This window comes from Suricata suricatta, chromosome 9 (assembly GCF_006229205.1).
Source record: "Suricata suricatta isolate VVHF042 chromosome 9, meerkat_22Aug2017_6uvM2_HiC, whole genome shotgun sequence".
NCBI classification, from domain to species: Eukaryota; Metazoa; Chordata; class Mammalia; order Carnivora; family Herpestidae; genus Suricata; species Suricata suricatta.
In genome coordinates this window covers 69,541,650-69,567,885 of record NC_043708.1, presented here as the reverse complement: position 1 = coordinate 69,567,885, position 26,236 = coordinate 69,541,650, and the positions used below count along the sequence as shown (strand labels likewise).

The following is a 26,236-nucleotide window of genomic DNA, read 5'->3' as shown; positions in this document are numbered from 1 at the left end:
TCTTGCCCTTTAGAAGGCTAAAATGGCTTCCATCTTGTTACATTCTGTATATACAATGGATGTTTTCTGGTATGTTTCTTCAGCCTCCCCCCCACCCCCCACCCCCAACACCTCCCACAAACGGATAAAAGCAAACATACTGCTTTGCAACTTGATTATATAGTATCTGGTTATATGGATACCTTAAGTTACTAAAACTTTTATCCATTGTTACATGTTGAGGTTGTTTCCATATTTTGCTATTGTGACAAAGCTCCAGTGAATATCCTGTATATATAACTTCACACACACACACGTTACTATAGGATAAATTCTGAGATGGGTCCCTGGGTAGCTCAGTCAATTAAGCATCTGACTTCAGCTCAGGTCATAATCTCACAGTTTGTGAGTTCAAGCTCTGCATCAGAGCCTGGAGCCTGCTTCAGATTCTGTCTCCCTCTCTCTCTGCCTCTCCCTGGCTCGTGCTTGCTCTCTCTTTCAGAAATAAACATTTAAAAATAAATAAATAACATTCTGTGAACACAGAGTATGAGTGACATGTTAGCCATATACATTTTGATTAAAAATAACTGAGTAATGTTTGCTTTAAATTCTTTAAGGATTTTGCATTTGAAATATTCTTTGTTTATATAAGAACTTTGCTGCTATAAATACAAGCGGGCTTTTTTTTCCACTCACCCTCGTGCCCTGGTTTTGACTAATTAAGAATTATACAAACTTTCTAATAGTAATGCTAGAAATATGTAAAACATACATTTTTATTATACTTTTCTTTAAGAAATATTAAAAAAATAAGATTATTAAAATGACAGAGATACGATCTGTCATTTGGTATTAAGTTTTTAGCCTATTGTATTTTGTTTTTAAGTGTAAAAAAGAAAAGTAACAGCTTTAGTTGTAAATGCATTAATTAAATAATTCTCCAATGAGGAGTTGCAATATACTCTAATAATACCTCCAGACTGAAGGTCTCAAACATTTTTCTCTACAATTTTCCAAAGCTTACACAGGTGATTTAAAATTAAGTAAATAGGGGCGCCTGGGTGGCTCAGTGGGTTAAGCATCCAACTTCAGCTCAGGTCATGATCTCACGGTTTGTGGATTTGAGCCCCACGTCGGGCTCTGTGCTGACAGCTCAGAGCCTGGAGCTGCCTCAGAATCTGTGTCTCCCTCTCTCTCTGACCCTCGCCTGCTCACGCTGTCTCTCTCTGTCTTTTAAAAAAATAAATAAAAAACATTTAAAAAACTTTTTTAATTAAGTAAACAGGGGTGCCTTGGTGGCTCAGTTAGTTAAGTGTTGACTTCAGCTCAGGTCATGATCTTGCAGTTTGTGAGTTCAAGCCCCCATAGGGCTCTGTGCTGACAGCTCAGAGCCTGGAGCCTGTTTCAGATTTTGTGTCTCCTTCCCATTCTATCTCTGACCCTCCCCTGCTTGTGCTCTGTCTCTCTCCCTCTCAAAAATAAATAAACATTAAAAAATGTCTTTAATAAATAAAATTAAGTAAATAAATTCAAGGAAGTACAGGTTCAGAATTACTGGCATTTAAACAAAAGCTGACACAATACAAATATTGTTGACTGTCCTCATCAACAAGAATAAAATTACTTTCAGTAATTAAATTATATTATCCTGTAGTAAATTCAAAAATTATCTCTATTTACATTTACAAAAAGATGACTTTTCTAATAGTATCCTTGAAAGGAGATGCTGAAGAAAGAGTGGTATTGGGTAGATATGCGAATGTTACAGAATAAACATATTCAGCTGCCTAAATTAATCTTTCATTGCACAGGAAATGCAAAAGTGAAATCATGTTATTTCATACATAAATTTCAATAAGTAAGATTGAGGGGCTAAACTTTGAAATGGAAGAAATCACAGTAAAAGTTTAACTTTTAAAATATTCAAAACTTCTATATGTCAAAAACCCATAAATAATAAAACAATCTGATATTGGTAGAGAAACAGAAAAGTATAACCATCAGAACAGTCAAGAAACAGAATCACATGGATATGGGTATCTAATAAATGATGAAACTAGCATTTTAAATCAGGGAGGCAGGAATGAGTTCTTTGGGGAAACTGACCACTGAATGGAAAATCAATAGAATTAGCTCCTTACCTCACATCATATGTATAAGTAACTCCAAATAGATTAAATATTTAAATGTAAAAAAATCACAGATGTGCTAGGTCAAAATGTAGGAAAGTATTTTTATAATCTTCAAATGGGCAAGAAATTTCTAAGTATAAATTCAACCCCCCAAATAAAAAAAAAAAGATGTATAGATGTGATTATAACAAAATTTAAAACTCCTGCCTATTAGAAAATAGACAGGCAAAATAAAAGACAAATGATCAACCTGTCACACATGTAAGTGTTAGCTACTAACATTACTATTATTATATAGAAAAGTCATTCTCATTAGTGCTCACAGCAAGTTGAAAGGAGATAAGACATGCAAACTCATAGCAATTTCCATGCACGTATATTTGCTAGGTGTATGATAAGTGCCAGTCACGGTCCAAGGCACTGGTGATACACACCTTGTTAAGACATTGAACTTTATGGTGACAGTAACAGGGTACCATTATAGTGTTTTAAAGGGCTCAGGGAGGTTCATGTTCGAATTTGAATTTTAGAACCAATTGTGCTGGCTGTGGTGAGGGGAATCAATCAGAGGGTGGCTAGGAAAGTAGATTTGAGGATTGGAAAACCAATTGAGAAGCTGTGACAATATGCTAGGTGGAGATGATGGTGGCTTATATGTGGCTAAGTATGGGATGTGGGGGTGGGGAGAGGAGAATGGCGTGAGCTGTTTAGCTTATAAACTAGATTAAGACCTTGTGGATTACACATGGGGTTTGATGCCCAAGTGTCTGACTTGAGCAACTGGGAGAAAGTGGTGCTGCTTTACTAAGATGAGGAAGTGAGGTGGAGGAGTGTATGGGGGGGATAATGAGCTCAGTTGCTGGCCTGTTAAGTTTTTGGTCACATGGAACATCCAAGTGGACAGGTCTGGAGTATTGCTTAGTAGAGAATCTGGATTAGAGAGTGATGCGTCTCAAGTGTCTCAGGTTTCAGCATCCAAGGGGAATAGATTTAGTCCCATTATTATTAGTTCTCAAGTTTCATGTGTTCAAATCTACCATTTGTATGTTTATAGGAATTCTAGGCTCCGGTACTAACACTGTCTCCAAGAATCTCCAGGAATTCTCATGGGATGCTTACAAGTGTCCAATAATTGAACCTATCTGTGCTTTTCAGGGTTAGAACTGGTCTCGTTGCCCACTCCTGCCACACATATAGTTGGCTGATAGGGGATTCACAACACACAATGCTGGAGAAATTGGGAACTCCAAGGGCTGCACTGCAACACTCACCACACTCAGGCTGCGACTGGGTATTTGAGCACATCTGTTTCAGCATCCACAACCTCTCTCTCCTGCAGCACATGCATTCTGGAAAGGTGATCAGATGAGGACTTCAGTGTCACCTGCTATTCTCCCAGACCCAGTTTTCCCTCTGATCCGAGGCACCAATACTGATCCTACTCCTCTTTGCCTGACTCCATTCTGTACAGTCAATTCTCTTCTGGCTTCCTTGATATCTGTCCCTCTGAGGCTCCCCTGGCCATCAGACATTTTTTTATACATCTGAATCAGGGAGCCCTTCAGCCCTTATGGAAATAAATGGCTACAAGTACATAGGGGAAGAAGAACTGTCATTCAATCCACCTCACCTGCAACATCTGAGCTCAGGCTGTTGCCAGGACAACATTGATTTGTAATTAGTGTGACAATGATTTTGTCTAAGTCGAAGTCCTGCTTAAAAACTTAGGAGCCTCCAAAAGCTTCATTCAAGAACTTCCACATTCTGGGTGTCCGTGGGTGGCTCAGTCGTTTAAGCCACTGATTTGGGCTCATGTCATGATCTCCCAGTTTGTGAGTTGGAGTCCTGCATCCGGCTCTCCGCTGTCAGTAGAGAGTCAGCTTCAGAGCCTCTGTGTCCTTCTCTCTCTGCCCTGCCCCTGCTCTCTCTCTCTCACTTTCTCAAAATATATAAAAACATTACAAAAAAAAAGAACTTCCACATTCTGGCAGGGTTCTATGTTTACAGCCATCCATCCATTTCACACCAGCTGCTGTCCATCAACCCCAGATCACATTCCTTTCACTAATGTATCTCAGACTCTTGATGTGTCTGGGGTCATGGACAGCATCATCTCACTGTGTGTGTTCCTCTGACAGCTACATATAGGGTCAAACCGTCTCATTTCATAGGCCTACAGCACTTAGCTTGGACTTGAATTACCCTTCTCATTTATTCATGCCACAAATACTCATCAAACAAAATTATTAAAGGCAATCAGTTTAGTGGCCAAGAATGCTGTAGTAACACTGCCTGGGTCCACAGCCTGATTTTGCCACTTGTTAGTTATATAAGTTCTGGCAAGTTCTTCATCTCTCTGTGCCTCAGTCTCCTGATATGTAAAAATAGGAAGAGTAAACACTTCCCTCTTGGGGGTAATTATGAGAATTAAATCAATCCATTCATGCAAAGCACTTACAGTAGTGCCCACACAAGTAAGTACTCAGTAAATTTTAGTTATTGTTATATATTGTATGTTTAAAATACAGAATAGCACCTGCTATACTAAATTGCCTCTTGGTCACTTTCTCTGGGTCAGCATATAGGACAAATACAAAAGCTTAACATCTGCCTCTGATTGTACCGAACCTGATGTGCTTTCTTGAGGAATCCTTTGACACCTTCATTTTAAAAAATTTTTATCCTGCAGAGAATTGTCCCAGAATGAGCTGAGGTGTTTTTTTTGTCCTGACTGCATCAACTTTTTCTGGCTTCAATTCTCATTGAATGATAATTATTTGAAACCTGCTACATGCCAGGCCTCTGCCAAGACTAGATATACCATTACTGCAAAACATCTGTGATCTGTCCTCTGTAACACTTAAGGGAGCCAAGCATCAAATAAATATAAAAATAATCACACAAATAAATATATGATAACAAAACTGTCATGAGCACTTGAAGCAACAGGGTAAGAAGGGAGCAAAAGAAGGAGCAACAAATTTATGTGTGTGTGGGGGGGGTTAGGCTGAGGTCATGATCTTGAGGTGAGTTTGAGCCCCACGATGGGCTCGCTGCTGTCAGCGTGTCAGCTCCAGATCTTCTGTCCTCATCTCTCTGCCCGTCCCCCACCTGTGTTCTCCAATAAATAAATAAATAAATAAATAAATAAATAAATAAATAAATAAAGATGTTTAACAAGAAACCTGAATTTTGAGCAGGAATAGCCAGGTGAGGGATGAAAGGGGGCATCCAGGCATGTGGGAAGTCCATAAGAACTTCAAGGAAATGTATCTCAGCCCAGGGAGCGAGATGAGACTCTAGAAGGAGGGGGGTCAGATGGCATGGAGGCTCCTGGGCCATGCCCGGGATCTGTGGTTCTAGTCTAAGAGTTCTGGAATGCCTAAGGGGTTTTACGCACTGGAGTAACCAATAATTGGGTTTATACCTTTAAAAAATTGCATTGGCTGTGGTATGGAATATGGACTGGAAAGCAGTGAAAACAGATGAATTATAGCTCCCTAAAACAATGGATATGGCTTCCAAGACATATAGCCAAGGAAAAAAAAGAAGAAGAAAAAAGCAAATCACAGGGGAATGCATTCAGACTGACCCCATTTATATAATGTGCAAAACCCAAAAAACATTAAGGATCTGTACATATATGCTAAAAATATAAAGAAATGCAAGGAAACAGTTATCTCAAAAATCAGGATAGTGGTCACTTCTGAGAGGACACGGCAGAGTTCCTGGGAGACTTTAAAGGCATTTGGAAATATTCTATTTCTTAAGCTGAGTAGTGAGTACAGGAGTATTTGCTCTTTAAAGTATTCATTTACAGTATATATACTCTTCTCTATGTGTGATATATTTCATAATAAACATTAGGTTACCTAACTCCAAAAATTTTCATAAAATGTTAAAATATGAAAGAAAAAGTTTGGCAGTGGACACATTAGTATATGTTTTATTACTCTTTATAGTTGTCCGTGGGCTTGAAATATTCCAAAAGTTTTAGTAAATAGCAAAAGGAAAATAGATCCAAGAAGAAGAGCAGCGGGAGCAGTGTTGCTCAACTCCCAGGGGACTTTGTTGTTGTCAGCGATTGTGCAGGAGGAGGTGTGCGCCTGCAGTGCTGACACAGGCCACACAATGCCAGTGCTGCTCCCCAGGGCTCTGCCGGGCAACGGCTCTTTCACTGGTGAGGACACCACTGCAGACGTCTAGTTGCAGATAACAATGACTTGGGTTAAGATGGAGGCATAGAGGAATGCCTGGGTGGCCCAGTCAGTTAAGTGTCTAGCTTTGGCTCAGGTCATGGTCATGATCTCATGGTCCATGAGTTCAAGCCCCACGTCAGGTTCTGTGCTGGCAGCTCAGAGCCTGGAGCCTGCTTCAGATTCTTTCTTTCTCTCTCTCTTTCTCTCTCTCTCTCTCTCTCTCTCTCTCTCTCTCTCATTACCTCTTCCCCCCGACTCATATCTGTCTCTTTCTCTCAAAAATGAATAAATGTTTAAAAATTTTTTTAAAGATGGCAGCATAAAGAGAGCCACATTACAGTTATATTTAGGAGGTAGAAGAATGGAATTAATAACAGGTTGGATGCCTCACTGTATCAAAGGGGCAGGAGACACACCTGCTGCATGTCACCTAGCTTTACACAAAATGTTTTAAGACCTAGGAGCTGCTAGGTCACAAATGCTTCAGAGAGGCTACGTTGGAGGTTTTGAAACTTTGATACAACTCTCCCAGGCTGTGGCTTTTCCAGTCACCCCAAAGACCTGTGAATTCTGTCCTTGTGCCAGTTTTCCCAAATGCAACTGGCAACCAGTTGTGGAGGGAGCGTAAGTAGCTCAGAGAAGGGACTCCCACGGCACCCCAGAGGCTGAACTGCCTTCAAAATACCTATAGATCTCCACCTGTGTGTCCACTCCTGCTAAGCACCATCATTTATACTCACATACTTCCATCATTAGGTTATAGACTTCCTCATTCATACTGGTATGTACTGCAATTCCTGCCCTCTGGCATGTGCACCCACAGTTAGTTATCACCTAGCCCTGCTTCCTGAGCCCCAATCAGCAGCCTTCCTGATACACCTAAATCAGCATCCACCCCAGGACAAGGCATGAGAGTGGTGACAGCCAGTCCTGATTAGAGGAGGCAGAGCCCAGGTATCCTGCCCTCATCAGCACAACTGCCCGTCAGGAAACAGACATTTGTGCAGTGATTTGAAAAGAGGTTGACATGGCATCATACTCTCAGTTCAGCCCATTGGGATGGGACTGTGGCATTCTCTAGTGCACTGTGGTGGGCTTATGGGCACTTGGGACACCCATGTGATAGCTGGCAGGCCAGTGGAACAATCATTCGTTCCTATGTTTATAGAACAAATGCTTATTGAGTGCTTCTCTGGTGGGAGCCACTGGGTCAATCTTGGTATAAAAAATGAACAAGACGTGGTGCCTGGGTGACTTGGTGGTTAAGTGCTGATTTTGGCTCAGGTCATGATCTTGAGGTTTGTGAGTTCAAGAACCATGTCACACTCGGTGCTAACAGCTCAGAGCCTGGAGCTGCTTCTGATCTTGTGTCTCCCTTTCTTTCTGCCTCTCTCCTATTCATACTCAATCTTTCTCAAAAATAAGATAAATATAAAAAAATTTTTTTTTCATGAACAAGATGGAGTGCCTGAGTGGCTCAGTCGGTTAAACATCTGACTTGGTTTCGGCTGAGGTCATGATCTCAAGGTTCATGAGATGGAGCCCCATGTCGGGCTCTGTGCTGACAGAACAGAGCCTGCTTGGGATTCTCTCTCCTTCTCTGCTCCTCCCCCACACATGCTCTCTTTCTCAAAAATAAGTAAATAAACTTTTTTTCTAGGCTGATTAAAAGAATAATGACCAGATTGTGATAACATGGTCTGGTGACAGATGGCAGCTACTCTTGCAGTAAGCACAGCAGAGCATGTAGACTTTTCAAATCACTATGTTGTACACCTTGAAACTAAGGGAACATTGTGTGTCCATTATACTTCAATAAGAAGATAAAATTTAAAAAAAGAATAATTATGGAGGTTTATTTCTGAAATGAAAATACAGTTTATTATAAAGGAATTCATTATATTCATAAGTTATAAAAGAAAAAAATCATTTCCAAAGGTGCCAAAGTGGTACAATATAATTTAACAGGAATTTCTCATTAAATAAAAATGATTACTGTATTGCAATAAAGAGAATAAAAGAGAAACCAAAAGCAACATTGGATCAACAGTGAAACACTAGCAGCCGTTCCATTAAAGTCAAGAAGAAGATACTGAAGGGTGCTATTACTGCTATTTAAATTGTGCACGTTCATAGGTTGGAAGACTCAGAATGTCATTTCTTCCCAAGTTGATCTATAGATTCAATGCAATCCAATAAAAACCCCAACAGCTTTTCTGGTAGAAATTGACAAGCTGACTCTAAAGTCCATATGGAAATGTAAATGGCCTGGAAAGCCTAACAACTTTGTAAAAGAACAAAGTTGGAGGACTAACGCTACCAGATTTCAAGGCTTACATAAAGCTACAGTAATTAATACAGCGTTGAGTTGGTGTAAAGATAAACAAATAGATCAGTGGAGCAGACTAGAGAGTATAGAAACAGACCCACTTATATGAAGACAACTGCTTTTTGACAAAGACGTTAAGGCAATATAGAGGGTAAAGGATAGGCTTTTGGCAAATGCTGTCGGAATGAATGGATACCTATATGAAAAAAAAGGAAGAAAGAAAAGAAAAGAAAAGAAAAGAAAAGAAAAGAAAAAGAACTCTGAGCCATACTTCACAACATATGCAAACATTAACTCAAAGTGGATCACAGACCTAAGTGTAAGACCTACAACCATATTGTTCTAAAAGAAAATGTAAGAGAAAATCCCTGGAACCTTGGGTTAGACAAAGATTTCTTAGATATGTGACCCAAGTGCTTACAATAATCATCTCTACTGGGAAGCCCTGACTCATCCTGGGACAGTTTTCTGTTGTTGTTTCATTCTGTTCTTCCTTAGCACTTTATATAGACAGTCATCAAATAACATTGCAAGTATCTGTTTATTTTTCCCTCCTCCACAAAGCGCATGTAGTATAAAGATTATATCTTAATTATTTTAATGTCTCCATAGTCTAATAATGCTACTTACATGATGTCCCCAACTCCAAGCTTAATCAGGGAGAAAATCTTTCCTAGAAGCCACCGAGTGTAACTCCTTATTGTCCCATTGGCCTAAACCAGGTCATGGGGTTACCTCTAAGCAAATCACTAATTAATGGAATTACCATGATTTACTTGGACCAATAATGGTTCACTCTTTGGGGATAGGTTTCCTTTCCCCAATGAGCAATGGCTGTTGGGCAGGCTAGAACTCAACAAAAGTATGGTGATGGCGGAGTCGGTAACACTAGCCAGGCTGCTTCATTTTCCATTTTGAGAGTAATTCACAAATAACCTTGCCTTATGTCTAGATTTCGGAAGGAAAAACTGTCAGATATTACTTTATTTGAAAATAAAAAGAACAACACAGTTCCACTACAGTAGGAAGGAGGAAATTATTCATCTGAAACAGCAAAATTTTGCACTGAGCTTTTTATAGCTTTTTAGATAATACATCTATAGAAAGAAGCAGGGTAAGCTTTACTGCTGAATCATTTACATGAACTCATACAATTTTGAATATTCATTATTTTTCACAATAGACATTGTCTTAGAACATATGCTATTATATAAACATTCTTCACAAACCTTAAAGTGAATTCAAATAGAAGTATCTTTATTGTAAATGTCAGCAGCAAAAAAAAAAAAAAAAAAAAAAAAAAAAAAATCTAGCCAGTGTTGTGGGTATGGGAGTTTGTATTTTCTCTGTGAATATAGAGGGCAAGAAAAAAATGTGTAAATGTTGAGAGTTGTTTCTAGACTCACATATCTGGCCAGCAAGCATTTCCCTGAGAAAAAAACTGGTTTCTTAAAGGAAAAATTCATATTTCTGATTTTACGTGTTTTTGTCAGTTGGTTTGTTTGGTTAAATAGGATCTTATATTTTTCTTCCACACTGAATCTCAGGCATTATCTCAACCAGCTCAGGATATGGAAGCACTAGAAACAACCTCTCAGACCAGAAAATGGAAAGGACAGTTTTCAAGTCTGGGAACAAGCAAATGGGGGAGATGAAAAGACTCTGAGCTCCATTTTCCATCCCCTCACTCTACAGCGATTTACATTTTCATGCCATGAGAAAAAAATGTGGATAATCTGTACTCAGTTGTTCTTCCTCTAAGCCATATGTCAAAGGGAAATCTCCTAGCTCCAAGACTGAACTCCCTGGCTACCTAGTTCTCTTTAGAACCATCTGGAAGTTCTCAGATGGGTTGAAACTGCCATCAGATTCACCCTAGTGGATTCACAAGCTTTGACAGGCCTTCCTTGTTTTGACCTTGAGCAACATCCGTAGCCAAGAGTGCTGACCTCACGACAGATCTATATGCAGCCCCTTTCCTAGAGTCCTGTCCTCTTGGGACTAAGGGTCACCAATAAGTAGGGTTTGTAGCTTCAGCTGTTTTTGTGGAGTTGGGAGAAGGCACAACCTCACGCAGGAAGACCATGAAGTCTTTCCAGTTTACTGGCCATTCCTTTTGCTGAAGTTCAGGATAGCATTATCTAAAGCTGGAGTCTAGAGGACAAAAGTGGTACTGGGGAGTACCATGTTTCTTCATGGATTCTAGCCAGCGCCAAGAGGTATCTGGAGCTGTAGGACCAAAGGTAGATTGTGTGCTAGACCCTTCACTCAGAGCAGCAGAGCTAGAGGCCAGACCTCATCAGTTATCAGTTTATTCACTGATCATCCAGGATTAGGAAATGGTAGGCTGATCATATCATGTTCTCCAGATGCTTAGAAAGCATCATTGTGGCTGCATTTTTTTCAAAGCTCTATGGCTTGAGGATGTCATGCTGCTCCTCCCCCAGGAGAGGATCCTGGGTTCTGGAGGGAAGATAGACTGGACTATGAATCTGGAAGGCCCTGGACAATGGTATCAGAACAAGTGTAATTGGTTGCAGTTGTTGTGCAGCTATCTTATGTTCCCAATGGTAATCAAAAACTCGTAAAAATAATTTGCAGTATTTGCATAATCCAGATATCAGCTGAAATAACTCTGCCATTTCAGAGGAAAATAAAATGATATTGAGGGTCACAGCATAAACACTTGCCTCATTCCTAAAACTATAGTTCTCAATAAAGGTGATTCAGTCCATGAAAACAAAAACAAAAACTTCCCTCAAATCCTCAGCTAATTCTAGAACTATGAGTGAACAATGCAAAAGTCTAAGAAACTCAATGGAAATCAACCACTGGGATTTATGGCACAGATTTCAATAGCTGTCTGGTGTTCAGGAGAGGGGTTTTCCATTGACCTCAGAAGGGCCATGTCTTAAGAATATGCTCAAAGACTAAGGACTTTCCTCTAAGACAAAGGGTAAAACTGAAATAGCCTTATCATAATAAACCTTAAAACCAAACATCAATAAGATCAAGGTAATCTTCTGATGATTTAACTGCTACAAGGAAAAATCCAGTGCTCTTTAAAAAACATAAGAGAATCCACAGTCTCTTACAATATATCACTCATAATGCAAAATAATACTCAGTCAAGAGTTAGCAGAAAAATGTGAAGCAGGAAAATGTGACCCATAATGAAGAGAAAAAGTGGAAAAAGTCATTAGAAATGGACCCACAGACAACCCAGATGTTTGGATTAGCAGGTAAAAAATTTTAAGTGCCTATTAAAAATATGTCAAGGAACTTATGAAAAAAGGTAAATGGGTGAAAACTGGGAACTCTAAAAAAGAATCAGAACTCTTGGTACTGAAAGATACAATATATAAATTTTAAAAATCATTTCATGGGATGAGATTAGCATCAGATTGAACAACACAGTGGAACAGATTGATAACCTTGAAGATAAATCAATAGAAATCATCCCAATTGAAGTATAGAGAGAAAAAATATTAGAAAATAAAAAAAGAAGACATGTCTCAAAGACCCATGGAACAATCTTAAGTAGTCATAACTGGACTCCCAGAAGAAGACGAGAAAATATATTTGAAGAAAGACAAAATTTTACAAATTTGGTGAAAAGCATCAAGTCATAGATCCAAGAAGTTTGGTAAACCCCAAGCACAATAATTACAAAGAAAACCACATCTATGCACATCATAACCAAACTACTAAAAACCAAAGATGAAGAGAAAATCTTGAAAGCAGCCAGAGGAAAAAAGGACACATTATGTACAAAGAAACAACAATAAGAATTAAAGCTTACTTTTTAAAAATTTTTAAATGTTTATTTACTTTTGAGAGAGACAGAGAGAGAGACAGAGTGTGAGTAGGGAGGAGCAGAGAGAAGAGGGAGAGACAGAATCTGAAGCAGGCTCCAGGCTCTGAGCTGTTAGCCCAGAGCCCGATGAGGGGCTCAAACCCACAAACTGTGAGATCATGGCCTGAGCCCAGGTCGGACGCTTAACCAACTAAGCCACCCAGGTGCCCCAAAGCTGACTTCTCATCAGAAATTTTGGAGGCCAGAAGAACAGCCTCCTCAGAGCTGAATGAAAACAACAGCAAAACTATCAACTTAGAAGTAAAAACATCCTTCAAAATGGAGGGAAAAGTAAAGACATCCAAATAGTCAAAAGCTGAGAATTCATCCCTCAAAAACTTGTACTACAAGAAATGCTAAGGAAAATTCTGGCTGAAAGCAAACAGTACCAGATGGAATCTTAGCACTACAGGAAGGAAAGAAGATCACTGGAAATTACAGATATATGGGTAAATATAAAGACTATTTTTTCTTACTTTTATTCAATTTTTTATGAAGTAGTTGAGCTCTCGAAGGAAAAAAACACCCAATGTAACATGAGGTTTATGATTTATGTAGTAGTAAAATATATGATCACAATTGCACAAAGGATGGAAGGATAAGTTAAATAAATTATAAATACAATTATACAGTAAAGTGGAATAACATAAAATCAAGTTAGACTATAATAAGTAAATGCAGAGTATAATTGCTATAGCAATCACAAAAAGCATAATACAAAAAATTTTTTTTCTGCTAGGTTCTACAATGTGAGACTTGAACTTAAAACCCTTAGATCAAGAGCTGCATGCTCTACTGACTGAGCCAGCCAGGCACCCCCCACCAAAAGATTTTTTTTTTGCTTAAAAGCTAATAGAAGAAATAGAATTTAATAGTTAAAAAAAATACTAGACTAACCCAAGATATGGGGGAAGGAGGAAAGTAGGCAGGAACAGAGAGAACAAATAGACATCAAACAGTGAGATGGCAGATTGAATCCAGTCATTTCTATGTCTATGTTAAATGTATAGGAATTAGTCACACTGTTTAAAAAGCAGAGATGGTCAGACATGTAAAAAAACAAGACCCAATTATATGGTGTTTATAAAAGACAAATACAAAGGCAAAGATACATTGAAAGCAAAAGGATAGCAAAAGATATGTCTTTAAAATGCTAAGCCTAAGAAAGCTAGTGTGGCAATGTTAATATCATACAAAATAGATTTCAAAATAAAGAGTATTATAAGACATAAAAGGATCATTTCACAGTGATAAAAGGATCCATTTATTCAGTAAATATAACAATGCCAAATTATATGAGCCCAGAAACAACTTCACAATACATGGAAATAAAAACCATAAAGCTACTTCAATTAATAACTAAAAAGTAAGTAAATGTTTATAGAATCTTTGGATGGTATAGCCTTTTAAACAAACAAGCACAGACAGAGACACTCCATAAAGAAAGATCTGACCTCAAATATCTAGACTCTGATATTAAAAAATAGCCATAAATAACAATAGAAGAAAAATTACAAATTAGGGGAAAAAACTGTAAGATCTATATATGGCAAAAGATCTGTGAGCAAAGATATCTAGGGATATCTAGGGCTTTTGTCATTTTAGGAAAAAATAATTTCAAACTGAAGGTCTGCATCTGATTCCATTCTAGGCAGGCAATGTCATTACTTCTTTAGTGGTGACAGTACTCACTTGACCACCTAAGAATCATCACAAAAATTCTATCAGTTAGCTATTGCCATGTGACAGACCATCCCAAAACTTAGTCACTTAAAACAACAATCATTTATTATTTCTCAGGAATATACAGCATGACTGGGTGATTCTGCAAGTCTGCACTGGTGTGACTGGTCTTACCAAGGCTTATTTATGTGTCCGTAATCCTTTGGCAGGTCAGTTGTGAGCCATCCTGGATCACTGAGCTCCAGCCAAATCAACCCAGACTGGAATGGCCAATCTAGCCAACACACAAAATTGTGAGATAAATAATAAACGTTTATTGGTTAAAGCCCCTTGGTTTTTGACATGATGTGTTATGCGGCAAAAGTTAACTAATACACCCTGTCAGAAAAAGCTTTCTGACTATCTACAAGTTATATGTTAACAGGATAATGATACATGAGAGAGAATAAGCATGTACCTTACTTAAAGACTCTTATGGCATTTCAGCAGAAATAAGAATAAACATGTAGTTAGCTGAGATATTTTATTACAGTCTTTACAAAAGTATATTCTAGAGATAGAAGTGAGCCAAAGATTCTCTTGAGTACTTGAAGTATGGGTTAGACTTTATAGAACCATCCATAGGCTGCTAATATATTTCATGCTGGGTTCCCTCCAACCTCACTTGAAGCCCTGCAAACTTCTTTTAGAATAGGAAGAGCTAAGTAAGCTCAGGGGAGACTTAAAATCACCCATTAGAATGCAGAGAAAACTATAACTCCTTTTTTACATTTATTTTTATTGCAACTTCTTAAAATTTATGTTTTTGCTTAAATTTTATTATACTCAAAATGTATTACTATAGTACTATAAACATAAAATGTAAAAATTTATAAATGCTCAAAATAACTTTAATTGATAGCATTATAGACATCCAGAGACCCCTAAAATAGTCACACCCCTAAATTTTTATATTCCAGAAACCCCAGCACATAGGATATATAGCTCAATCTAATCTATCTTCAAGAAAATGCTCTTTAGTTACTATAGCCATCAGATACCGCCCTCCTATGCTCCTTCCTCTCATGGGTCTTAGAGCATGTCTTTTTTCAGTAATTAGCTGAGCACATGTTATGTGCCAGTGCTAGGCATTGGGTATAAATGGTGAGCAAGAGTCACAGCTTCTACCCTAATGGAACTTATATGATCTTTAGCCTGTTTGGGCTACTATAACAGAATACTGCAGAATGAGTGGCTTACAAACAACAGAAAATTATTGCTCATAGTTCTGGAGGCGGGGAAGTCCAAGATCAAGTCTCTGTAAGATTCACTATCTGGTGAGGTTCTGCTTCCTAGTTCATAGCTGAGAGTAGTCTTCTCACTGTGTCCTCACATGACTGAAGGACAGTGAAGAAAGCATTCTTGCAGCCTTTATAAAGGGGACAAATTCATCAACGAGGGCCCCACCCTCATGACCTCATTCAATCTTAATCAGCTCCCAAAGGCACCACCTTCTAATACCATCACACTGGAGGCAGGGCTTCAATATGGGACTTTGGGAGGGACACGAGCATCCAGACTGTCTCTGGTCACATAACCCCATGTCTCTTCCAGGGAAAGGCCATATATCTATCTTCATTATGGAGAGGCCTAACTCCTGATCTCTGATCCTGAGAGGGAAGAACGCCACATGGTTTCTGTGGGAAATTCAGATCAATTTTGATGCTCTAATGAACCAGCAAACAGGATGTGGAGAGAAAACATAAGGGAATGCTGCCTGAAGGAAGAGAGCCAATAAAACACTCTCACTGTCTGACACCGCCGCACTGCACTGAAGAAGGCTCTCCCTGGCCATGGCACGGGGCACGGGAATGTTACAGGAGTCAGAGGACAAGCAAGGATGCTATCTCCCCACTCCCACCCCTTTCTGCTCTCACGGGAGGGTGACGCCAGAGTTGCTCACTGGGCACCTGAGTGTACCCACAAGATGCATACCCTCGGTGGTGAAAGATAACTCATGCATGCACACAACTGAGCAGAAGAAAGGAAAGACGTGAATGTGGTATCATGAAGGAAGGAGAAAAGCACTTCCCTTTTTGATGGCATCAATTTTACTATCTCTTTTTGAGGGCCAAATGTCTTTTGAACCACTCAGTCACTTTCTTCTCCCTCTTCCTTGCCTTTTTCCTGTTATTTTCCTTTCTTCTGTATTGTCGCCAAACCCAAAGCTATGCAGGAATGGAAGAAGGAAAACATGGGCTTTTATAGGATGCATTTAATGAATATTGGTAGGAAAAGAGACAAATCGCTTTATTTCATTTTCTTCCTACATGCCAAGGGGAGTAAACAATAGAGCAGAAGTGACTTTATATTTTAGTATTTAAGTATTGTTAACTTTATATCATAGTGTTTGATTTACAGGATATCAAAGAGAAGAGTAAACATCACCCAGGGACTTTGTGTCCCCTTCTGGGTAAACAATTAGTATGTTTTTGATTATATACAGGATAGTTGTGTCATGTTAGGTGGAAGTATGACCTTGCCATATTCTTTATTTAGAGACTAAATACGGTTAAAGGAGATATCTATGGGGTGCCAAGTTAATAAAAGGCAGGCTTGTGATTATTAATTATATGTGTCATCTTGGTTGGGCCATGGTGTCCAGGTATTTTGTCAAATATTATTCTGGATGTTTCTGTGAAGGTGTTTTTTGGATGAGATTAACAGTTAAATTGGTGGACATTAAGTAAGGTGTATTACTCTCCATAATATGGGTGGGCCTTGTCCAATTAGTTGAAGGCATTGATAGAACAAAGCAACAAGGGATTCTGCCTGCAGGCCACTTTTGAACGTAAACTGCAATTCTTCCCTGGGGCTCTAGCCTGCTTGCCTACCTCATCAAATTTTGGAAGTTCCAAGCTCCACAATCATGTGAATATATTCCATAAAATAAATCTCCCTTTGACATGCTCGGCAAGATGCATCAAGAATATCTGAAAACCCCACACTTGTGTGAGCTGCCCTCCCAGTCTACACTGGGCTGCAGGTGCCCACCTGTCTTCACCAAAGGAGAGGTAACTGCATGCACAGAAGATAAGATAGGTCAATTCCCAACCCTGTCTAATTTCTGGTTTTGCCAGTCAAATATCAACAAATGATCCTTAAAATAAAGCTTCCTGCTTATCCACTACAAATCTTCCAAGATTCATCATTTCCTAACCATTTCAGAATTTTTTAAGGAATACATGAAGACAAAAATATTTTGAGATGTGTTGTCAACATAGAAATACAACAAAAAGAGGTACCTGGGTGGTTTAGTCAGTTAAACATCTGACTCTTGATCTTGGCTCAGGTTATGGTCTCATGGTTTGTGAGATCAAGTCCCACGTTGGGTTCTGTGCTGACAGAGTAGAGCCTGCTTGGAATTCTCTCTTTCTCCCTCTCTGCCCCTCCTCTGCTTGCACTTTCTCTCTCTCAAACTAAATAAATAAACTTAAAAAAAAAAGAAATACAACAAAAAGATGAATCCTCAATCAATAGCAGCTTGCAAAGAGATAACACAAAAACAAGAGAAGTAGAACTTCTTTAAATAAAAAAAAAACTGCAGAATTGCAAAAAAAGAGATCACAGATTGAAAAATCATACTAACAGAGTCTCTGGAAAAGTTAACATCACAAGAAACTCTAAGACATAATTTGTTCAATAGTTTAAACTTCAGGGAAAGATAAACTGACACATTTCCAGGCAAGAAAATATGGGTTATGTTCAAAGGAGCAAGCTCCCAGGCTCTCTCACAGCAGTGCCAGAGATGGTGGGTTGTATCTTCCACTCAGGACTGAGCGCAAAAGTGTGACCCACTACACCTAGTTCATATTTTTGTTGAAAGGCAACAGAAAGAGTCTTCATACTGTCTTAACAGAACCTTGGCTGGCCAGCAGCCTTAGGTCAAAGGCGCTCAAAGAAGCACAATAAGATACTTAAGTTGTAATTAGTTAGATAAGGTGCCTTGGCATAGTTATTTTTTTTTTTAATTGAAAAGAATGTGCAGGGATGCCTGGCTGGCTCAATCGGTGGAGCGTGTGACTCTTGATCTCTGGGTTGTGAATTCGAGCCCCACATTGGATGTAGAGATTGTTTAAAAAATATCTTTTTTAAAAAAACAAAGAAAGGAAGGAATGTGTTATAACTTCCAAATACCATCCTAAAAGGAATTGATTTTGCTTTAAATGTTGAAATCAGTAAAGGTGAAAAGGAAATAAACCAACCTAAAGAAAAGGCGCCTGGCTGACTCAGCTGGAAGAGTGTCAGACTCTTGATCTCAAGGTCTTGAGCTCAAGCCCCTATGTGGGGTGTAAAAATTACTTAAATAAATAAAACTTTTTAAAAAGGCAACCTAAAGGAGAAACAGAATGGGAGATGAGGAGATACTCAGGTTCTTTTTTCAAATGTTTATTTATTTTTGAGAGAGACACAGAGTGCAAATGGGGGAGGGGCAGAGAGGGAGACACAGAATCAGAAGCAGGCTCCAGGCTCTGAGCTGTCAGCACAGAGCCCGATGCGGGGCTCCATCTCACGAACTGTGAAATCATGACCTGAGCTGAAATCAAGAGTCAGAAGTTTAACTGACTGAGCCACCCAGGCACCCCAATACTCAGGTTCTTAAATTATAAAGAGGAAAGTGAAGAGACGTGACAAACAGTGTTGACCAGATGAGCAATGTTGCTTGTCTTCCTAAAAAGAAGTGCCTCAGATTATAACTAATTCAGTAGCTATAAAATTAAGAATGATTATGAAATATTTTAAGATATTAATCAGAATTTGGGGGAAATTTTTCTTCAAATTCTTCATAGGCTAGAGGTGACAGCCAGCTAAAGCCCAGCAGAAGGGTCCAGCAGTGAGCAGGAGGGTGGCCTCAAAGCCTCTGCCTGTAGCTTCACTTTACACAGAGACAAGAGATAGGACCAGATTTGCATTTTAAAGTGTCACAAGTGTGAAGAAGAATGAAACTGGACCACTTTCTTACACTTACACAAAAATAAACTCGAAATGGATGAAAGACCTAGACAGAAAACCATCAAAACCTTAGAGGAGTAAACAGGCAATAACCTCTTTGACCTCAGCTGCAGCAATTTCTTGCTCGACACATCTCCGAAGGCAAGGGAAATAAAAGCAAAAATGAACTATTGGGACCTCATCAAGATAAAAAGCTTCTATACTGCAAAGGAAAGCATCAACAAAACTAAAAGGCAACCAATGGAATGGGTAAAAATATTTGCAAATGACATATTGGATAAAGTTTTAGTATCCAAAATCTATAAAGAACTCACCAAACCCAACATTCAAAAAACAAATAATCCAGTGAAGAAATGGGCAGAAGACATGAATAGACACTTTTCCAAAGAATACATCCAGATGGCCAACAGACACATGAAAAGATGCTCTATGTCACTCTTCAGGGAAATACAAATCAAAACCACATTGAGATACCACCTCACACTGGTCAGAGTGGCTAAAATTAACAATTCAGGAAACAACAGATGCTAGTGAGGATGAGAAGAAATGGGAACCCTCTTGCACTGTTGGTGGGAATGCAAACTGGTACAGCCACTCTGGAAAACAGTGTGGAGGTTCCTCAAAAAAATTAAAAATAGAACTTCTTTATGACCCAGCAATAGCACTAGTAGGAATTTATCCAAAAGATACAGGAGTGCTGATTCATAATGGCACATGTACACCAATGTTAATAGTAGTGCTTTAAACAATGGTCAAATTATGGAAAGAGCCTAAATGTATATCAACTGAGGAATGGATAAAGATGTGGTTATTATATAAAATGGAATACTACTTGGCAATGAAATCCTGCCATTTGCAGCAATGTGGATGGAACTGGAGGGTATTATGCAAAGTGAAATAAGTCAGTCAGAGAAAGACAGATATGTTTTCATTCATATGTGGAAGTTGAGAAACTTAACAGAAGACCTTGAGGGAAGGGAAGAGGGAAAAATAGTTTCAGACAGAGAGGAAGGCAAACCATAAGAGACTCTTAAATACAGAGAACAAACTGAGAGTTGATGGGGGGAGGGTGGTTGGGGAAGAGGGGAAAATGGGTGATGGGCACTGAGAAGGGCACTTGTTGGGATGAGCACTGGGTGTTGTATGTTAGCGATGAGTCACAGGAATCTACCCCTAAAATCAAGTAGACACTGTGTACACTGTATGTTAGCCAATTTGACAATAAATTATATTTTTAAAATAAATAAATAAAATGTCACAAGTAGACACTGATCATTCATTCCTATTGCTTCATTCATGCTCCTGGTCTCTCACTTGAGCTAATTTTGAGATAAGCATGTTTCCTGAATCACAATATGTATGCATGTTGGCAGCATATCTCTAGGAAAGGCACCCTCAGCCAGTCTATGGGGCTGCAATGTTCTTATTGTCATGAAAGATATACAGTAAAACCCTGGATTGCAAGTAACTTGTTCTATAAGGCAAGCAAACATTTCTAATAAATTTTAACTTGATAAATGTCTTGCAATACAAGTAGTTATGCGATGCCAAATGTCACATGATCACAACTGAGCGAATGGTTCCCCCCCCCCCCCCCGCTTCTGTCTCTCTCTGCAGAACTGCAGGTGATCATCTCCCATGCTCAGATGCTCAGTCTCAGGCTGCAGTGTTTGGCAGAAATCAGTGATTTTTCAGAACATTGGAAGGTGCCCACCACTGACACTAATGTATTTTCTGTCACTTCAAAGCAACTATGCACAGTCCTTTGCTTTTCCATACAGAGTAAGCTTAGAAATGCTATGCTTCATTCTAGGTCAGGCTGCCTGCAGAGATAGACCCTTTCCCCTGCTGCCTTATTGCCACTTACATTAAATACAGGAGGTTACAAGAGTTTATTAATACTGTACTGTAGTCAACACCCCTGTGAGCATATACAATGGCCCCCATACAGAAAAAGATTCCATTAAGCCAATAGATTGCAATGATTCCGTTAGTGATAGTGAAAGTCATCCTACACAATAGCCCTCCTCTCTCTTATCTCCCTCACACCAGCCACGGAGGTTTTCAAAGGTAAGTACAGATTAATTTATTTTTCTCTATATTTTGTATTTTCTTTTATTATTTTTGTATTATATTACAGTATTGTGATCATTTTTATATGAACATCTTTGGGTTGTGGAATGAATCATCTGAGTTTCCATTATTTCTTACAGGGAAATTTGCTTTGATATACAAGTGCTTTGGATGATAAGCCTGTTTCTGGAATTATGTTTGCAAACCAAGGTTTTACTATATTGCCTTTAACATTAACCATTAAGATCTGATTCCAAGATCACCAAACAACCTTCTGATTATAACTAACTTCCCTTATAGATTTGTCCCTAGTGAGACAGTAAACTGATAGACATTATTTTTCACTGTAAATCAAAAAGTAGCATTATGGTTTTATTTTTTGTAAGTGAGCATGTCTATGAATCCCCAATCCACTATTTTTCTTTATTATTTTGATACAAGGCTATAATCCCTTATCCACTACTCTGAAATCCAAAAAGAAAGATGTTTTCTTCATTTGGCAGCAAATCTTGACATGAACAGATGCAAAGCTATTTATAGTCTCTATCCTACTCAATGAGAATACTGGTGTATTTTGCTGCAGAAATATAATGTGTTTGATTACAAAGTATCTTTGATCTGTATATATTGAGACATGGCTTTTGTCTTTTTTTCTGCATCACTTGAGATAATGCAGTGTTTGTCCCTTATTATGCTTTGTGGTAAATTATGTTGATCAATTTCTTAATGCTTGACTGCACCCCTCCCCCAATTTTCCCTTCCTCTTCATCTCTATAGTCCACCAATTGTAGTGAACATTTCTGAATTAAAAATACAAATGTGTTTAAATAGACCTCTCCCAATATCTGAATTAGATGCCTTTTCTGTCCAAATCTAGCTGCTTCTAATGGGGGCTCATCATCAAGAAACAGGATGTGGTTGTGATTCAGGAAGAATAGGGAGGGTCTGAGCATCTCTATACAGAGCTCTACAGGCATTGCTGACATGCTCCTCCAGCTGAGAACCACTGTTCCAGAGAGCTCAGCATCTGTTTCTCCCTGCATCTCTGCTCCAGGCCCCTCACTACCAATCAGACATTCCCGCATTCCATCTACCAAAGTGGGCAAAAACCTCACCATTCCTGAGAACCACCTTGGTCCTGGGGTAAATCCCACATTGGGTGAAAGTGTCCTTTGCAATCAGAAGAGCTTAAGTAACACAACTCGTATGCTGTGATGGCTAATTTTATGTGTCAGCTTGGCTAGGCCATGGTACCCGGATATTTGGTCAAATACCAGTCTGGATGTTGCTGCGAAAGCATTTGGACATGAGGTTAACATTTGAGCTAAAGGTATTGTGGCTAGGGGCTATAATGTATTCCCAGAATAACCGTGTGGGAGACTTCCTGCCTCCAACACTCAGAAACCTGTCCCTAGCTTCTCGGCCTGATGGGGAACTTGGGAAGCAAGGAATCCTCTGCCTGTAACTGCTTCTCACTGACCTCCTTAGAGCCCCCACTGCAGACCACAGCCCTTTTCACCCCACACAGTGATTCAGTCATCATCAAGTCTAATCTACCCGCATTTTGTCTGTCAAAAGGGCAAGAAAGACAAAACTCCCCATTTTTTATTTCCTTTTGAACAGGATCATAAACATTCCAACTTTTAGCCAACCTGATCGAGTACAGTGAGTTAGTGTTATGATGATCTGGCCAGAACCTCGTTTTTACCTAAAACAATTCAATAACATACTTTCCAGCACCTTCACCATCACACTTTTAAAATGAAGACCTGCCCTTTCTATGAACTCAACTATTTTGATGCAGTAGCGAGAAAATTGCAACTCAGACTAACAGTGACCATCACATACATCGGATATGTTTACCTTCACCCATTCCTCATACCACGATGAGGCTTTGGGAGTTGAGCTGTGCTCCTGTGACGTCTATTGCACACGTGAACTGGAAATTTAAAACAAAGCTCTTCAAGGAAGGGATTGGATGATAGGTTTGGAAAGCCAAGGCTTTAGGGGAAAGCAGTGCTCATTTAAATTAAAAAAAAAATTAAAATGAAGAACTTCCTTCCTCTTCCCAAGATTCAAGGTAGGTTGGGTATTAACAGCAAGGGATCATCTCTTTCTAAAGAAACATTTTCACGAATCTCTTCAGAAATGGGAGTATGTCTGTCCCCATACTCTGACCCCTTTTTTATGTCTTCAAACTCAGAGAGAGCTTTTAAAGTCATGGAACAGGGTTTTAATTAAACATTTTCAAAAAATATTTGCATATGGTGACCTGGCTTTGGAATTTCTCATCTGCATTATCTTGGTGCCTTGATCAAAATCTCAATTTTAATATCCTGTTAGATAGATAGATAAATAGATAGATACAGATAAATAGAATATATCTATCTATAAATAAAGAAATCCATAAACATAGGAGGAGACCTTAACACATTTTCTGGAAACTGACATGAAGTAGACAACATCAATAAATATATATAAAATATTTAGAAATAAACAACAAAATATGCATAAAACCTTTATAGGAACAAATAAAAAACCTTGCCAAAAGATATAGAACAAAAGGTGAGTGTAAACAGATGTTTATGGATGAGAAAACTTAACGTTGTAAAGATGTCAATTATTCTCCACGTTAGTCTATAAATTCAATGCATTACCAATTGAAATCTCAGCAGGATTTTTAGGGAACTTAATTAGACTGTTATAAAATGGTAGTGGGGGGAAAAGCACACTAATAGTTTAGACAACATTAAAAGACAAGAACACAGGTATGTGTGTAGGAGGGAGGTCTGCATGCCCCATTAGACCAGACATATTGAAGGCCTAGAGTTTAAAACAGAGCAGTATCATCACGAGAGAAGACAAATAGATTAGTGGAACAAAACAGAGTGCCCAGATACAGATCCAGGCTCACATGAAACCTGGTGGACAGTAGAGAAGGCATCAAAACTCAGCAAGGCACGGTGCCTGGGTGGCTCAGTCAGTTGAGTGTCCATGACTCTCGAGTTCATCTCAGGTCATGCTCCCAGGATTGTGAGATCAAGCCCTGTGTCTGCTCCATGTGATGCATTGAGCCTGCTTGGGATTCTCTCTCTCCTTCCTCTCTGCCTCTCCCCAGCCCGTGCTCTCCCCCACTCAAAATAAAATAAATAAACTAAAAAAAAAAAAAACAAACCAACCATCTCAGGATAAATTATTCCATGAGGATATATTATTCCAAAATGGACTTGGAAAACTGGCTCATCTTTTGAAATTAAACAAAATTAGGTCATAACCTTATAAATAGAAAAAACAAAATTTAGATCAACTTAAGCAAATAAAACTTAAACTATTAGAAAAATATACAGAAGTATAGCTCTATGATTTGGGGATGAGTCAACTTCCTATACTAGACACAAAAAGCACAAACCATAAAGGAAAAGATCAATACATCTGATTATATTCAAATTGAAAACTGCTGTATAGCAAGAGACACTATAAACAAATTTAAAAAACAAGTGTCAGACTATGCGAGCCCATTTGCAACATATTTAACAGATGAAGGATTACTGTCCAAATATGCAAATAACTCCTACAAATTTAAGAAAGAGACAACATGCAAATGTGGCCAAACTAGGAACAGGCAGTTCACAGAAGTGTACACTTAAACAGTAAATAAAAAATATAACAGATCCGCAAACTCTTAGTAACTATGGAAAAGAAAATTAATTCTGATTTACATGCCATCTTCTACTCATTAGAGCAAAAAATTTTTCTTAATGTTTATATATTTTTGAAAGAGAGAGAGAGAAAGAGAGAGAATGGGAGTAGGCCAAAGAGAGAGGAGGGGAGACACAGAATCCAAAGCACGCTCCAGGCTCTGAGCCTAATGTGGGGCTCAAACTCACAAACCACAAGATCATGACCTGAGCCAAAGTCAGAAGCTTAACAGACTGAGCCACCCAGGTGCCCCTAGAATGACCAAAATTTAAAAGATTGCTACTACAAATGCTGACAAAGATATGAAAGTTATGGGCTACAAATTAATACAATATTTTTGGAAAATAATTTCATACCAATTAAAACTTTAAATGTTTTTACTTTTAATAGAAGGAGTCATCCAATTTATGAACATCTATTTACTTCCTTGTCCATACCAGGACACCCTTGAAGGCCTGCTAACTCTCTTCTTTCAATTTCTGTGACTCACCCTCCCTTTTCTTGATACCTTTCCTCACCTGTTCTGACCCTGATCCAGGGCCTTAGAAAGTATAGAACTGTCTCTGGCCTTCATCTGCCTGAAATCCAAAGCACTGTTTGTCTGTATGATTCCAGTCCTGATAGCCAGGAAGGTGTCTTCATGTTGATCAGAAGTATGACCTGGTTCTCTCTATTCTCAGATCCTAAGCATTAAGGGGAATGTTATCAGGTAATTGGTTTACCTTTCTTTAGACTAGGCAGGGATAGGGTGTTTATATCACCTCCCTCCTGCTTCTCTACTCCAAATGCTTCTCTTCCACCAGCTTGTGGGAGTTTTCTAGCCAATTATATTGGCTTGCATCTTTTTCTGATCTTTTTTTGATCTAAGACCAGGATGATCACTAGAGTCTAAAAATGTGGTGCTTTATGGCAAAGGAAACAATCAATAAAACTAATAGGCAACTGACAGAATGGGAAAAGATAGTTGCAAATGACTTACTGGTTAAAGGGCTAGTATCCAAAATCTATAAGGAACTTACCAAACTCTGCACCCGGAAAACAAATAATCCAGTGAAGAAATTGGCAGAAGACATGAACAGACACCTCTCCAAAGAGGACATCCAGATGGCCAACAGGCACATGAAACGATGCTCAACGTCACTCATCATCAGGGAAATACAAATCAAAACCACACTGAGATACTACCTCACTCCAGTCAGAGTGGCTAAAATGAACAAATCAGGAGACTATAGATACTGGCGAGGGTGTGGAGAGACGGGCACCCTCCTACACTGTTGGTGGGAATGTAAAC

General features: G+C 38.8%; 1 long non-coding RNA gene across 2 annotated transcripts in view; it reads right to left on the bottom strand.

Annotated features, from left to right (window-relative positions):
* LOC115300760 overlaps positions 1-26,236 on the bottom strand; it is a 156,888-nt gene that overhangs the window by 77,881 nt on the left and 52,771 nt on the right. Inside the window, exon 4 of one of the 2 annotated variants that reach the window (XR_003912829.1) lies at positions 3,386-3,463. The exons of the other annotated variant lie outside the window; for it this stretch is intronic. This is a non-coding gene — a long non-coding RNA (uncharacterized LOC115300760). The remainder of the gene's footprint in view (positions 1-3,385; positions 3,464-26,236) is intronic. 2 annotated transcript variants of the gene reach the window in all.